We start from the raw sequence: 13,129 nt of genomic DNA, 5'->3' as shown, positions 1-13,129 counted from the left end.
GCTCTTAAAGGTGGTCCGCGTAACACTGAGTTACCAAGATAAGGTCATGGACACTTACGCCGTCCTTGACGACGGGTCAGAGAAGACCCTTCTCCTCGCGTCCGCTGCGGCCCAGCTGGGGCTGCGGGGGAGCGAAAACCAGATGACGATTCGGACAATAAGAAGAGATCTAAAGACGATAAAGGGCGAGAATCTCTCCTTCACTATCGCAGCAAGCGGGCAGCCAGAGAGACGGTATAGGAGTACTAATGCTTTCACCAGCCAAGAAATAGGCCTATCACAGTACACCTACCCCATCGCCAAGCTGATGGATAAATATGTGCACCTGCGCCAACTACCTATCCCGCTCATAGACGGTGCCACCCCGACCCTGCTGATAGGCTCCGACCATGCAGACCTCATAGTCCCGATAGACCGGGTCCACACAGGACCCAGAGGCTGTCCTGCAGCAGTCGAGACCCGCCTAGGATGGACATTACAAGGCCCCCTCGCTAAGTCTCTTAACCGAACAGCAGCCACTAACTGCCTCCACTCCAGAGTGACAGAAGAAGACACCACTCTCCTACAGCACGTCGAGAGGCTATGGACACTAGAGACAATGCCCTTTAACAACGAAAAGAAAGACATTCGTTCCAAGGAAGACATTTACGCTATAGCCCTCCTCGAGCAAGGGACAAAGAGAGTCAACGTCAACGGAGTGATGAGATACGCAACTCCACTCCTGAGGCGAGAGGGTATGCCTACCTTTCACGCCACAAAAGAAGCGACAGAGCGGTATCTATTGAACACAGAGCGGCGCCTAGCCAGAGACCCCGCTCAAGAGACTGTGTACCGCGCTGAGATTAACAAGCTAATCACAGCGGGACACATAAAGAAAATTGACATTAAAGAGGCCGATCAGACGACCGAATCATGGTACGTGCCGCACCACAAAGTCCACCACAACGGCAAGGATCGTATTGTGTTCAACTGCAGCTACCAGATCGGATCACAAAATCTGAATAAAGAGCTCTTGCCCGGCCCAACACTCGGCCCCTCTCTACTAGGCGTGTTACTACGTTTCCGCCAGGACCAGGTGGCCATCAGCGGCGACATCAAAGGGATGTTCCTGCAGGTGAGACTAGTGGAGGAGGACAAGCCCCTGCTGCAGTACCTATGGAGAGAGAGGATCGGGGATGAGCAACCAGCCATCTATCAATGGGAAGTCCTCCCTTTCGGAACCACATGCAGCCCATGCTGTGCTACGTTTGCACTGCAAAAACACGTCGCAGAGGACCCAGCAGCAGATGAAGAGGTCCGACAAAGTGTAGGAAATAGTTTCTACGTGGACAACTGTTTGCAAAGCGTCTCGACGCCAGAAGAAGCCGAGGCTCTTCTACTCAAGCTCCGCGCCTCCCTGATCAAAGGCGGCTTTGATCTCAGGCAGTGGGCCAGCAGCGACCCGCAAGTATTGCGCAGCCTCTCCCCCGAGGACAAGGCAGCGAGCAGTGAGACCTGGATGGCGACCATCCCAGGAGAAGCCCAAGAAATGACACTAGGACTAGTCTGGCGCTTCAAAACAGACTCGCTCCATTATAGACACAAACCCCTGACCAAGGAGCAGGGAAGGTCGACGGCACTACCGACCACCAGACGGAGTGTATACAGAACACTCGCCAGACAATATGACCCGTTGGGATGTATTCTACCTTACACCACCAGGGCAAAGATGATTGTAAGAGCGTTATGGGACAAGGACCAGGGCTGGAACGACCCCATACCCGAACACCTTGCATCCACATGGAGAGAGTGGGAGACGGAACTCCGCTCACTCCCAGGTGTTAACATACGCCGCAGCTACTTCCCACCCACAGTGAGGCCAGAGACATGTGTTACGACCCCTGTGAGTCTAAGGGTAAAGGGCTGTAACATAACAGTTGGTTGACAGAAAAGATGGACCAGGTTTGTAAACAACAATGATATTTATTGAATAGAGGCAAAGGAAGCACATGTAGCTCAGGGGTGAGCCCAGGCCAAAACAACAAACAAACACCACTATACTCCAAATAAACACAATCTAATCTATGGTAAAAGAGATTACATTACCTAAACTACTCTTACCAAACCAAAACAGGAGAAAACAATGTCCAAAGGAAATGGCAGCTCACCCCATCTGTGCTTCCTGAGAAAGAGAGAAAAACACATTAATTATACAGAAACAAAAGCAGAATATATACAAAAACAAACTATAACTTAACAATGCTCTCTCTGCGGCCATACACACACAAGGAAATTACTACTAAGCACCAAAGGCCAATAAACGAGATGCAATACTGTCAAAGTTACAGGTTTACCAAAATGACAACAAGCCTAGCCTCATGCCAGAGAGAGAGAGAAAGACTGAAGTGAGAAGCCATGTTTTAACAGGTGTGGGGTGATCCTTGATTGGGTGGTGTGGATTGAGTGTTGGAGTCTGGAAATCCATCCACCAATCGGTGCTGTTTTGCAATAATGGAAGGATTGGCCTGGCAGGGACCAATGGTAAAGGGAACAATGGCTGGAGGGAGGAAACAAAATGGAGAACACACACACATGGAGACACACACTGGGGAATATATACATTGGGATGTAACACCCCCATACATAAGACAAAAAACATGCCTACATAAACTACCAACTAAACATGTTTTTTTTTTTCCTTTAACAACGAGATAACATCCCTGAGATAACATGCACTCCAAAACAAAGAGCTATGAAAAAACTAGCAGCAACATAAAACGAGTCCACAGCAACATAGACCGAGTAGACAGAAAAAATAGATCAAGTCGACAGCAATATACAGTAGAACGAGTCGACAGCAAAATAGAACAAGTCGACAGCAATATACAGTAGAACGAGTCGACAGCAACAGACAACGAGTCGACAGCAACAGAGATTTCAACTACGAGACAGAGCATCCGCCAACACATTATCAGACCCCTTCTTATGCTTTATGCTGAGGTTATAATTTTGCACTATGAGCGCCCAACGCATGAGGCGCTGATTGTGGTTGTACATCCGCGACAGAAAAACCAATGGGTTGTGGTCGGTGTATACTACCACTGGTAATACGCTCGAACCGACATACACCTCAAAATGTTGCAACGCATACAACATAGCCAAAGTCTCCTTTTCAATAGTGGAATAGTTTAGTTGATGTTTGTTAAATTTCCGGGAGAAATAACAAACCGGGTGACTGACACCATCGTGATCTTCCTGTAATAACACTCCTCCAGCTCCCACCCCGCTGGCATCCACCTCCAGCTGGAACGGCAGGGAGAAATCTGGAGCAGAGAGAACAGGGGAACTGCATAAGAGAGCTTTAACACTATCAAATGCATTTTGACAATCAGCTGTCCAAATGAATGGTTTGGACGGGCTACACAGGCTAGTGAGAGAAGTGACGACAGAAGAAAAGTTCCGGCAAAAACCACGGTAATACCCAGCCATCCCAAGGAATCTACGCAATTCCCGCCTAGCAGTAGGCACTGGAAAAGTTGTGATTGCAGATATTTTTGCATCCACCGGACGCACTTGGCCTTGTCCTACCTGCTTACCAAGATAGGTAACCGTAGCCTTGCCGAACTCACACTTGGCAAGGTTAAGGGTCAGGGAGGCTCCAGCTAAGCGGTCAAAGACAGTTTGCAAGGTTGTCATGTGGTCACGCCAGTTGGTCGAATAGACAACCAGGTCATCGAGATAGGCATTACAATTTGGAACACCAGCCAGGACTAGGGTCACCAGTCGCTGGAAAGTGGCCGGGGCATTACGCATTCCAAAAGGCATTACAGTATATTGCAGAAAATTGTCAGGAGTAACAAACGCCGAGATTTCCGAGGCACGGGGGGTCAAAGGGACCTGCCAGTAACCCTTTAACAAATCTAGTTTGCTAACATAGGTGGCAGATCCAAGGTTGTCAATACAATCTTCCATGCGGGGCAGTGGGAAGGAATCAGGCACGGTGACAGCATTTACCTTTCGGAAATCAGTACAAAATCTAGGAGTTCCATCCGATTTGGGAGCTAACAAGCAAGGTGAACTCCAGGGACCGCAACTTGGCTTGGCTAAACCATGTTTTAACAAATAGTCAACCTCCTGTTGCATCATGGCCCTTTTGGTGATGTTAACACGGTATGCATGTTGCTTGATAGGCACAGCATTGTTAACATTAATATCATGGGCCAATACAGAAGTACAGGAGGGAACATCACCAAACAGAGCCATGTAGGCCTGAATCAAATTTGTGATGTCCTCTCGCTGCTCCTCAGGTAAGTGTGCTAAGTGAGTGGGCAGGTTCAATAACATCTCAGTGTTGGACAATCTAGCACCCTGATGGGCTGCATTGCGCAACTCCAAGCCATCTACATCCTCACCACTAACGTCAGGAGAGTCCGGAACTATTGGAGTTGAGGCAACAGCAGAGACGGCCAGTCCGGCTGTCTGGTCTGAGGTCTTCACCTGCACACTATCTCTGGAAAAGTATGGTTTAAGCATATTGATGTGGCAAACACGAGAGTGACGTTTACGATCAGGGGTGCGAACCACATAGTCTGTATCACTTATCTTCTTGTCTATTGCATACGGTCCGGAAAAACGAGCGGAAAGAGCAGAACCAAGGATAGGTAACAGGACTAGAACCTTATCACCTGGCTGGAAAGATCGAGAAACAGCTTTCTCGTCATAGTGCCGTTTCATAGTTCTCTGGGAAGAAGAGAGCGCTTCTTTTGCGAGAGAGCACGCCTGATGCAGTCGCTCTCGAAACTGGCTAACAAAATCTAGAACATTAGTGGGTGTGCTGGCACCCTTTGACATGAACCGTTCTTTAAGAACTTTCAGAGGCCCTCTAACAGTGTGCCCAAAAACGAGCTCAGCAGGACTGAAACCAAGAGACTCCTGTATGGTCTCTCGCGCAGCAAATAGAACAAGGGGGACACCCTCATCCCAATCTTTCTCTGTGTCTAAGCAATATTTACGCAGCATGGACTTTAAGGTCTGATGCCAACGTTCTAGAGCCCCCTGAGTTTCAGGGTGGTAGGCACTGGACACTATATGTCGGATACCCAGGGACTGTAACACTTGCTCAAATAACCTAGACAGGAAGTTGGTGCCTTGGTCCGTTTGTACTACCTTAGGCAGTCCAAACGTGGAGAAGAACTTCGTCAAAGCCTTAATTATTACAGGCGCTGTAATTCTGCGAAGAGGGATAGCCTCAGGGAAACGGGTGGCGGTACACATTATTGTCAACAAAAACTGATTGCCGGCTTTGGTCCTTGGCAACGGACCAACACAGTCAACTATGACATGTTCAAATGGTTCACCGACCGCTGGTATAGGACAGAGGGGAGCAGGTGGAATTACCTGGTTTGGCTTTCCGGTGATCTGACAAGTACTACAGGTACGACAGTACTGTGCTACATCGGACTTCAAACCGGGCCAAAAGAAATGTTGAAGTATTCTGTTGTATGTTTTAGTGACTCCCAAGTGTCCAGACCAAGGGTGGTCATGGGCCAAGAACAGTACATGCTGACGATAAACTGCAGGGACAACAATCTGATAAACAGTGCTCCAGTCTGGTACCTGATCTGGTAGCCCTATCTCCGATTGTGCATGCTCTGCCAGTCTAGTACCATGGGACCTCCATGTACGCATCAAAACTCCTTCATCCACAAAATAAGAATGCAACTCTCTCCTCTGTTCTGTTTCAAGAGAAGAGAAACATTTTGCAAGAGAAGGGTCAGCCTTCTGGGCAGTAATTAGCATTTCACGAGTAACGGGTAACTTCAATGCGTCGGAACTAGTTACAGTTGTCTGTGGGGGTACCTTACTATGAGTCGGTGGTTTGTCAGCGGTATCAGAAGTTGGAGCCAGCAACTCCTCCCTGACAAAGGCTGAAGCAAAAACAGAGTCAGACAAATTAATTTCATCACCTCTCTTTTTCAATTGAGCACGAGTGACAACACTTGCAGAAAAAACTTCAGGGAAGTTCTGTGACAAGTCATCAGGCAGAGAATCTGTGTCTGGGTGATCCAACACTTCCAGCACAGCGTTCACCTGTCCTCCAGCTAAATCATTTCCCATGATAAAGGAAATGCCTTTAACTGGCAAGGAAGGTCTCACCCCTATTTTAAAGAAACCAGTGACCAAATCAGATTGTACATGAATACAGTGTAACGGGGCTGGCACGAAACCCATCTCAATACCTTGAACTAGGACACTAGAACCACAGGAAGATTTCTCAGACAGAGGTAGTACATCAGAGAGGATAAAGGATTGTGAGGCTCCAGTATCTCGTAAGATCTGAACTGTACACTGATCTTTTGGATCCCCTGTCAAGGAAACTAAACCCTTGGAAGTAAATGGCCTGAAACAAGGATCGAGAACATCCTGATCATTGTGCATCTGTTGATCGGAATCAGGTGCCATTTTAATCAGACCAACCCCTTTGGGTTGTCTAAAGTTCTGAGAGGACGGTTGCTGCTTACGTTTCAACGTTAAACAGTCAGAAATAACATGACCAGATTTATGACAGTAGTAACATGTCCGCTCCTCTTTTGAGCGTGGAGGTGACATTTTTGGTCGGGGGTGTGTGAATTCTGAATGGTTGGGGACAGAAGGTCTCTGAGAGAAATCATGGGGGAGAAACGAGTCACGCCTATCTACAAACACAGTTTTATGGGTTAGCGCAAACTCATCAGCTAATACAGCAGCTTGCTGCAGAGTGGACACTTTCTGCTCACTCAGGTAAATTACAATACGCTCTGGCAAACGATTCTTAAACTCTTCTAATAGAATGAGTTCTCTGAGAGAGTTAAGATCTGAGGCCTTGCTTGCTGCACACCATTTATCAAAGAGAGTTCCCTTCTCTCTAGCAAACTCTACAAAGGTCTGGTTGACAGCTCTCTTGTGACTGCGAAACCTCTGCCTATAAGCTTCGGGCACAAGCTCATATGCACGAAGGATGGCAGCCTTCACAGTATCATACAATAGACTATCTTCTAGGGAAAGTGTTGAACAAACCTCTTGGGCTTTACCAGTCAATTTGCATTGAAGCAACAAAGGCCAGACCTCTCTTGGCCAGCGCAATGAAGCAGCAATACGCTCAAACACATTAAAATAAGTATCAACTTCGGTCTCTCGGAACGGAGGCACCAAAGCAATGTGTTTACTTATATCAAAAGTGTGTGATGAATAAGCTGTGGAGGAGGACATACCCGGGCCTTGTGGAGGAGTCGGTGTAGCAGAGTTGGATCCACTCCTTTGGTCTCCCAGCTCCAACTCCCGCAGTCTGAGCTCTTTTTCCACCTCAAGCTCCAACCTACGGATGTTAATAGCCCTTTCATTTTCCGCCTCAAGCTCCATTTTACGAAGCCGATACTCCGCCTCACGTGCTTGTGCCTTCTCCTGAGCCTCCATCTGGAGACGGGCTATTCTAACCTTGACCTGGGCCCCTTCTCGAGACCCAGTTGACACAGGAGAGGTCAAGTGAAAATGTGGCAATGTGACGTTCACACCTGCCTTTTCAGCACCATGGGCTTGCTCCTCAGAAGGCGGTGCTTCTGTAAGTTCACCAGGAGGACTTGCATGTTCATCAGAGACCGCAGGTAAAACAAGCGTCCCCTGCTCCAACAGCTTATCTACCACAAGACACCTGATATCCTGCTTAAGATGCTTTTGTTGAACCGAGAGTTGAAAATGTGTGGCAATCTCCACTAAGTCTGCCTTGCGGCAGCTATCTAGCGCTTCCCAAGTAGGATTGCTCAAGAATTTCCCCAGATCAAAAGTACTAACTGCCATTATTTTTTCTTACACAAATGCCATTTTTACACAAAGTAATTAATAACTATACAAGTGTAAACAAACACAGTTCACCAAATCCATCAACCAACAATTGAACACAGGTTACAAAATCCCGGACGAGCCCCCATTTATGTTACGACCCCTGTGAGTCTAAGGGTAAAGGGCTGTAACATAACAGTTGGTTGACAGAAAAGATGGACCAGGTTTGTAAACAACAATGATATTTATTGAATAGAGGCAAAGGAAGCACATGTAGCTCAGGGGTGAGCCCAGGCCAAAACAACAAACAAACACCACTATACTCCAAATAAACACAATCTAATCTATGGTAAAAGAGATTACATTACCTAAACTACTCTTACCTAACCAAAACAGGAGAAAACAATGTCCAAAGGAAATGGCAGCTCACCCCATCTGTGCTTCCTGAGAAAGAGAGAAAAACACATTAATTATACAGAAACAAAAGCAGAATATATACAAAAACAAACTATAACTTAACAATGCTCTCTCTGCGGCCATACACACACAAGGAAATTACTACTAAGCACCAAAGGCCAATAAACGAGATGCAATACTGTCAAAGTTACAGGTTTACCAAAATGACAACAAGCCTAGCCTCATGCCAGAGAGAGAGAAAGACTGAAGTGAGAAGCCATGTTTTAACAGGTGTGGGGTGATCCTTGATTGGGTGGTGTGGATTGAGTGTTGGAGTCTGGAAAGCCATCCACCAATCGGTGCTGTTTTGCAATAATGGAAGGATTGGCCTGGCAGGGACCAATGGTAAAGGGAACAATGGCTGGAGGGAGGAAACAAAATGGAGAACACACACACATGGAGACACACACTGGGGAATATATACATTGGGATGTAACACATGCAAGATGGATCTACACGTCTTCAGCGACGCCTCCGAAGTAGCCTACGGTTCGGTGGCTTACTTGCGTGCCCGAGAGGAGGGAGGAGAAATACATACTGCTTTCATCCTGGCTCGCTCAAGAATAGCCCCACGAAAGCAACAATCTATCCCGCGTCTAGAGCTCTGCGCAGCCCTAGCAGGAGTGCAGCTCGCCACGTTAATCCAACGTGAACTCACCATTCCGGTGCAAAGAACAATCTTGTGGTCAGACTCCACGACAGTACTCACATGGATCCGGTCTGATTCGTGCAGATACAAGGTCTTCGTGGGAGTCAGAGTCACAGAGATTCAAGAGTTAACAGAAGTAGCGAGCTGGAGGTATGTGGACACAAAACACAACCCAGCTGACGTCATCACCCGGGGAATGTCCCTGGATGACCTCACCCGTCACAACCTATACAGTGACGGACCAGAGTTTCTCAAGCTCCCGGAAGAAGAGTGGCCTACACCCACCCCACGGGAGGCGAGTAAAGAGGAGGCCGAAAACAAAAAATCTATGTTCTGTGGATTGAACACACTCGTCTCCACAGACCCCGACATAGACGATTGCCTCACCCTAGAGAGTGCGCAGCTAAAGACATTTCTGTGGCACCACCCAGAGGTTCAGCCCACTACTGACATTTCAGCAGCCGACTACGAAGAAGCAGAACTTCTTCTACTACAACGAGCCCAGAGAGACTCGTTCCCCGACGAGCTAGACTGTCTACAGGGAGCAAAGCCCGTCCCATCAGACAGCAGACTGCTCCACCTAGCACCCGAGAGCGACGCCCATAGTCTCATCAGAGTGGGTGGTCGTCTGCGGAGAGCCCCAGACTTACCGGATGACGTCAAGTACCCGATAGTCTTGAACAGCCGACACAAGGTCACAGAGCTGATCATAAAGAAATACGACGAGGATGTGCACCACGCAGGGGCAGAGAGAGTCTTCGCGGAGATCAGACGTCGTTATTGGATACTGCAAGGGAGAGAAGCAGTGCGGCGCTTCCAGCGAACCTGTCTAGACTGTCGTAAGTGGCGAGCACAGCCCAGTATACCCCGGATGGCAGACCTACCTCCCTGTCGCCTCCGACTCGGCGACAAGCCCTTTCACTCCACCGGTATGGACTGTTTCGGCCCGCTGTATATAAAGAAAGGAAGAGGAACCGAGAAGCGGTGGGGTATTGTATTCAAATGCATGACCACCCGAGCGATACATATCGAACTCCTTCCAACCATGAGCACAGACTCATTCCTTATGGCCTTCCGAAGATTCACATCACGGAAAGGAAAACCGTCTACATTATTGTCTGATCACGGGACAAACTTCAAAGGCGGAGAAAGAGAGCTGAGAGAGAGCTTCCAAGCTATGGGCCCAGAACTTAAGACCCACCTCGCTCCATCCCAGATTGACTTCCAGTTTAATCCCCCGAACGCACCTCACTTCGGTGGAACTTGGGAACGAGAAGTACGTTCCATAAAGACAGCCCTGTACGCCGTGCTTGGGGCCCAGACCGTGGCGGAAGAAGTCTTAATGACAGTCCTCACGGAGATCGAGGGAGTATTGAACTCAAAGCCCCTCGGTTACGTCTCAAGTGATGTAGCAGATGTCGACCCAGTCACCCCCAACACACTCTTGATGGGGCGGCTGGACCCCGCGCTACCCCAGACAATGTACAGGCCTGAAGAAGCGAACGGCCGAAGAATGTGGAGGTACAGTCAAGTATTGGCTGACAAGTTTTGGAACAGCTTCCTACTCCACTACCTACCGTCTCTACAGACCCGCCAGAAATGGGTAAAAGAGAGAGACAATTTGACAGAAGGAACAGTCGTCATGATTATCGACCAGTCACTACCCCGAGCTATGTGGCCGGCTGGCCGCGTAAGCAAAGTGATCACCGGTGCCGACGGAAAGGTCCGAGCAGCTGAAGTGCTCGTCCAAGGGCGGACCTACAGTTACAGCATTGCAAATTGAGGTCCCTCCTACCGCCGTTTCAACGCCCTCTGCCGCCCGTTAACGGCTCTTGTCAAATGGTTTTATTAGGGTGGGTGCGGTTTCTGTTTTGTGCCGCCAGGAGGCGCAAAGTCAAAGTCAAGTTGGAATTATATCCTTCCTTCGAGACAACCGAACTTGCTATGCCTCCTAAATGTGAATCGGAAATACAAAAATACCGGCTACAGCAAAGACCTATGGCTATTCCAAATGGCACGTAAACCCCATTGTTTTAGTGGTTTGTCCACTAATGTCCATTATTGAGGACCAAGTACGTGCCCTTAATCGGCAGCGTGTGCCGGGAACAGTGCAGGAGTTGACGACCAAATCGACCAGGGTAAATACTGGCTGGTGTTCGGGTCACCGGAGACGCTGTGGGGAATGAACGTTGGATTAAGTGGTAAGTTAAATGATCTGATCTTCACTGTTTTATCTGCCGCTTACGTGACGTGACAGGGGCTACTGTTTCATATGATCTAACGAGTGGTGGTCACTGCTGTTTTCAAGTCCAATTGATCGCCAAATGCGAGGGGAGCACACAAACAAGAACAACTCCGTTATAATCCCATACAAAGAGCAAATTGACTGGCTTAATGCACAAAGAAAACAACACATTTCGAGTAGTCTTCCCTTGTACACATACTGTAAACAGTACTGTATATTCTCGAAGTCAACTTCCTTTGACTGGGTAGAGCAGACGGGAGAGTCGACCAAAGCAGACCCTGGTCCCCCAAGTCAAATTCTACGTATGTCTGCTCTACCCATTTCATAACAGGTGAGAATAAGGAACACATATTTATATAGTAAATTAAGTTGTATTGGCTGTGAGGCTGTAAACAGCAGATGTTAGCTGCTAGCTGATTGATTGATTAGCTAGCAGTCTCTGCTAGCTACTTCCCCATAATAGTCCATTCTCAGTGTAGCCTACATGCCTTTTTCATTTTTATATGTTACTAGTATACTATTTATCAATCACATTCAGTGTTGTTGTCCTTGCTCTAAGGACTTGTTATTGAATAGTCGTATTGCTTGTAATATACATGTCATATGTATATACTCTCTGTCAGGATCTATGGGGTAACAGTACTGTATATTTGCATATCATATTATGTCACAAATGTAACAGTACTATATACCTGTATGTCATGTATGTCCCTATGCCATAAATGTCATGATGTCATGTATGTTGAGTATGTCACAAATGTCACTATGAATTGAAAATGGGGGACCCTGATGTAAACAAGACGAAAGTCTCTCTGGTCTGCATCCCCTTAACAATTGTGTGTATTGAGCCGTACTGTATTGTATCCATTCTGCAATCTGTTAATAACGTTTTCATTCATTCATTCATTCATTCATTCATTCATTCATTCATTCATTCAGGTGCAAAGGTCAATGACCAAACACACCCAGACTACATTCCATCTGTATTCCCTTCAACATCACAGTCTACACCATCTACGTCAACGAACATCAGTCGCCATGAGCGGCGTGCAAAAAGGAACTCCTCTTCATACCATCGTAAGTGATATCATCTAGTTTTCAGTTATGTGCCAAAATCAATGGGTTCCTAAATTGCAGTTTCTTATTAGTATGGTTTTTATTTCATTTAAAGTGACTCCCCACAAGAGGACTAAACGTTGCAGCCAAGACATCCAAGTTGAGGCAGCAGCCCAAGTTGAGGAAGCAGCCACACCTCCCATCACTGAGCAGTCTCTGTTTGACGAGATGCAGTCTCTCAGAGAGGAGAGGGATGCAGCCAAGGAGGATGGTGACCAACAGAGAACCAAGGTCGAGTCAAGCTCCTTGACCGCTTCATCTGTGGACATCAATTGGCAGGCCTACAATTTCAACATGCACAACAATGCATGTAAAAAATGCTTATTTTTTTTATATACAAAAATACAAAAGTGCTATTTCAAGTTTCAACATGCACAACAATGCATAACATATGCATAACAGCAGCATTGGCAGACCTACATTTTCTCCAAGAAGGAAGCCATAACATAAAACTTCAAAAGGGCTAAAAACTAAATTACAAACATCACAAAACAAACTGGTCAGACTACTGCTTGACCTTACTCCTAGAACGCACCTCACCCCTGCCCACTTTGACAATATAGGATGGCTTAGAGTAGACGACAGAGTACAGCAACTTAGTTAGGGTTAGACTTCTTTTTCTTTTTTCTGCACTCCGGGCAATACCATGTCTTGCTTTTCGGTAGCCTTTTGAGGTTTAGACACCTGGGATGGAACCAGTCATCACAGGTGTCACAGCCAACCATGCTCTCTGATTCTGTTGTTTTACACAAGCAGTAGACTGGAGTGCTTGTGCTGCTGGCCGCCTGTTGCTCCTGTTGGGTGGGTAACACTGGTAAATTTGTGGCAACATTCTTTTTATTATTTATTTTTTATTTAAAAAATATTAT

The 13,129-nt window shown here is 47.1% G+C and overlaps 1 long non-coding RNA gene across 1 annotated transcript; it reads left to right on the top strand.

The window, feature by feature from the left end:
* The first annotated feature begins 10,876 nt into the window (after nucleotides 1-10,876).
* Nucleotides 10,877-12,742, top strand: LOC311234262. The gene is made up of 3 exons (XR_014620080.1): nucleotides 10,877-11,100; nucleotides 12,084-12,221; nucleotides 12,316-12,742. It is a non-coding gene; the product is annotated as an uncharacterized lncRNA (long non-coding RNA).
* The last annotated feature ends 387 nt before the right edge of the window (nucleotides 12,743-13,129 follow it).

The sequence above is a fragment of the Notolepis coatsorum genome (assembly GCF_963971535.1).
Source record: "Notolepis coatsorum genome assembly, chromosome: 9".
Lineage (NCBI taxonomy): Eukaryota > Metazoa > Chordata > Actinopteri > Aulopiformes > Paralepididae > Notolepis > Notolepis coatsorum.
This window is presented reverse-complemented; position numbering and strand designations above follow the sequence as displayed.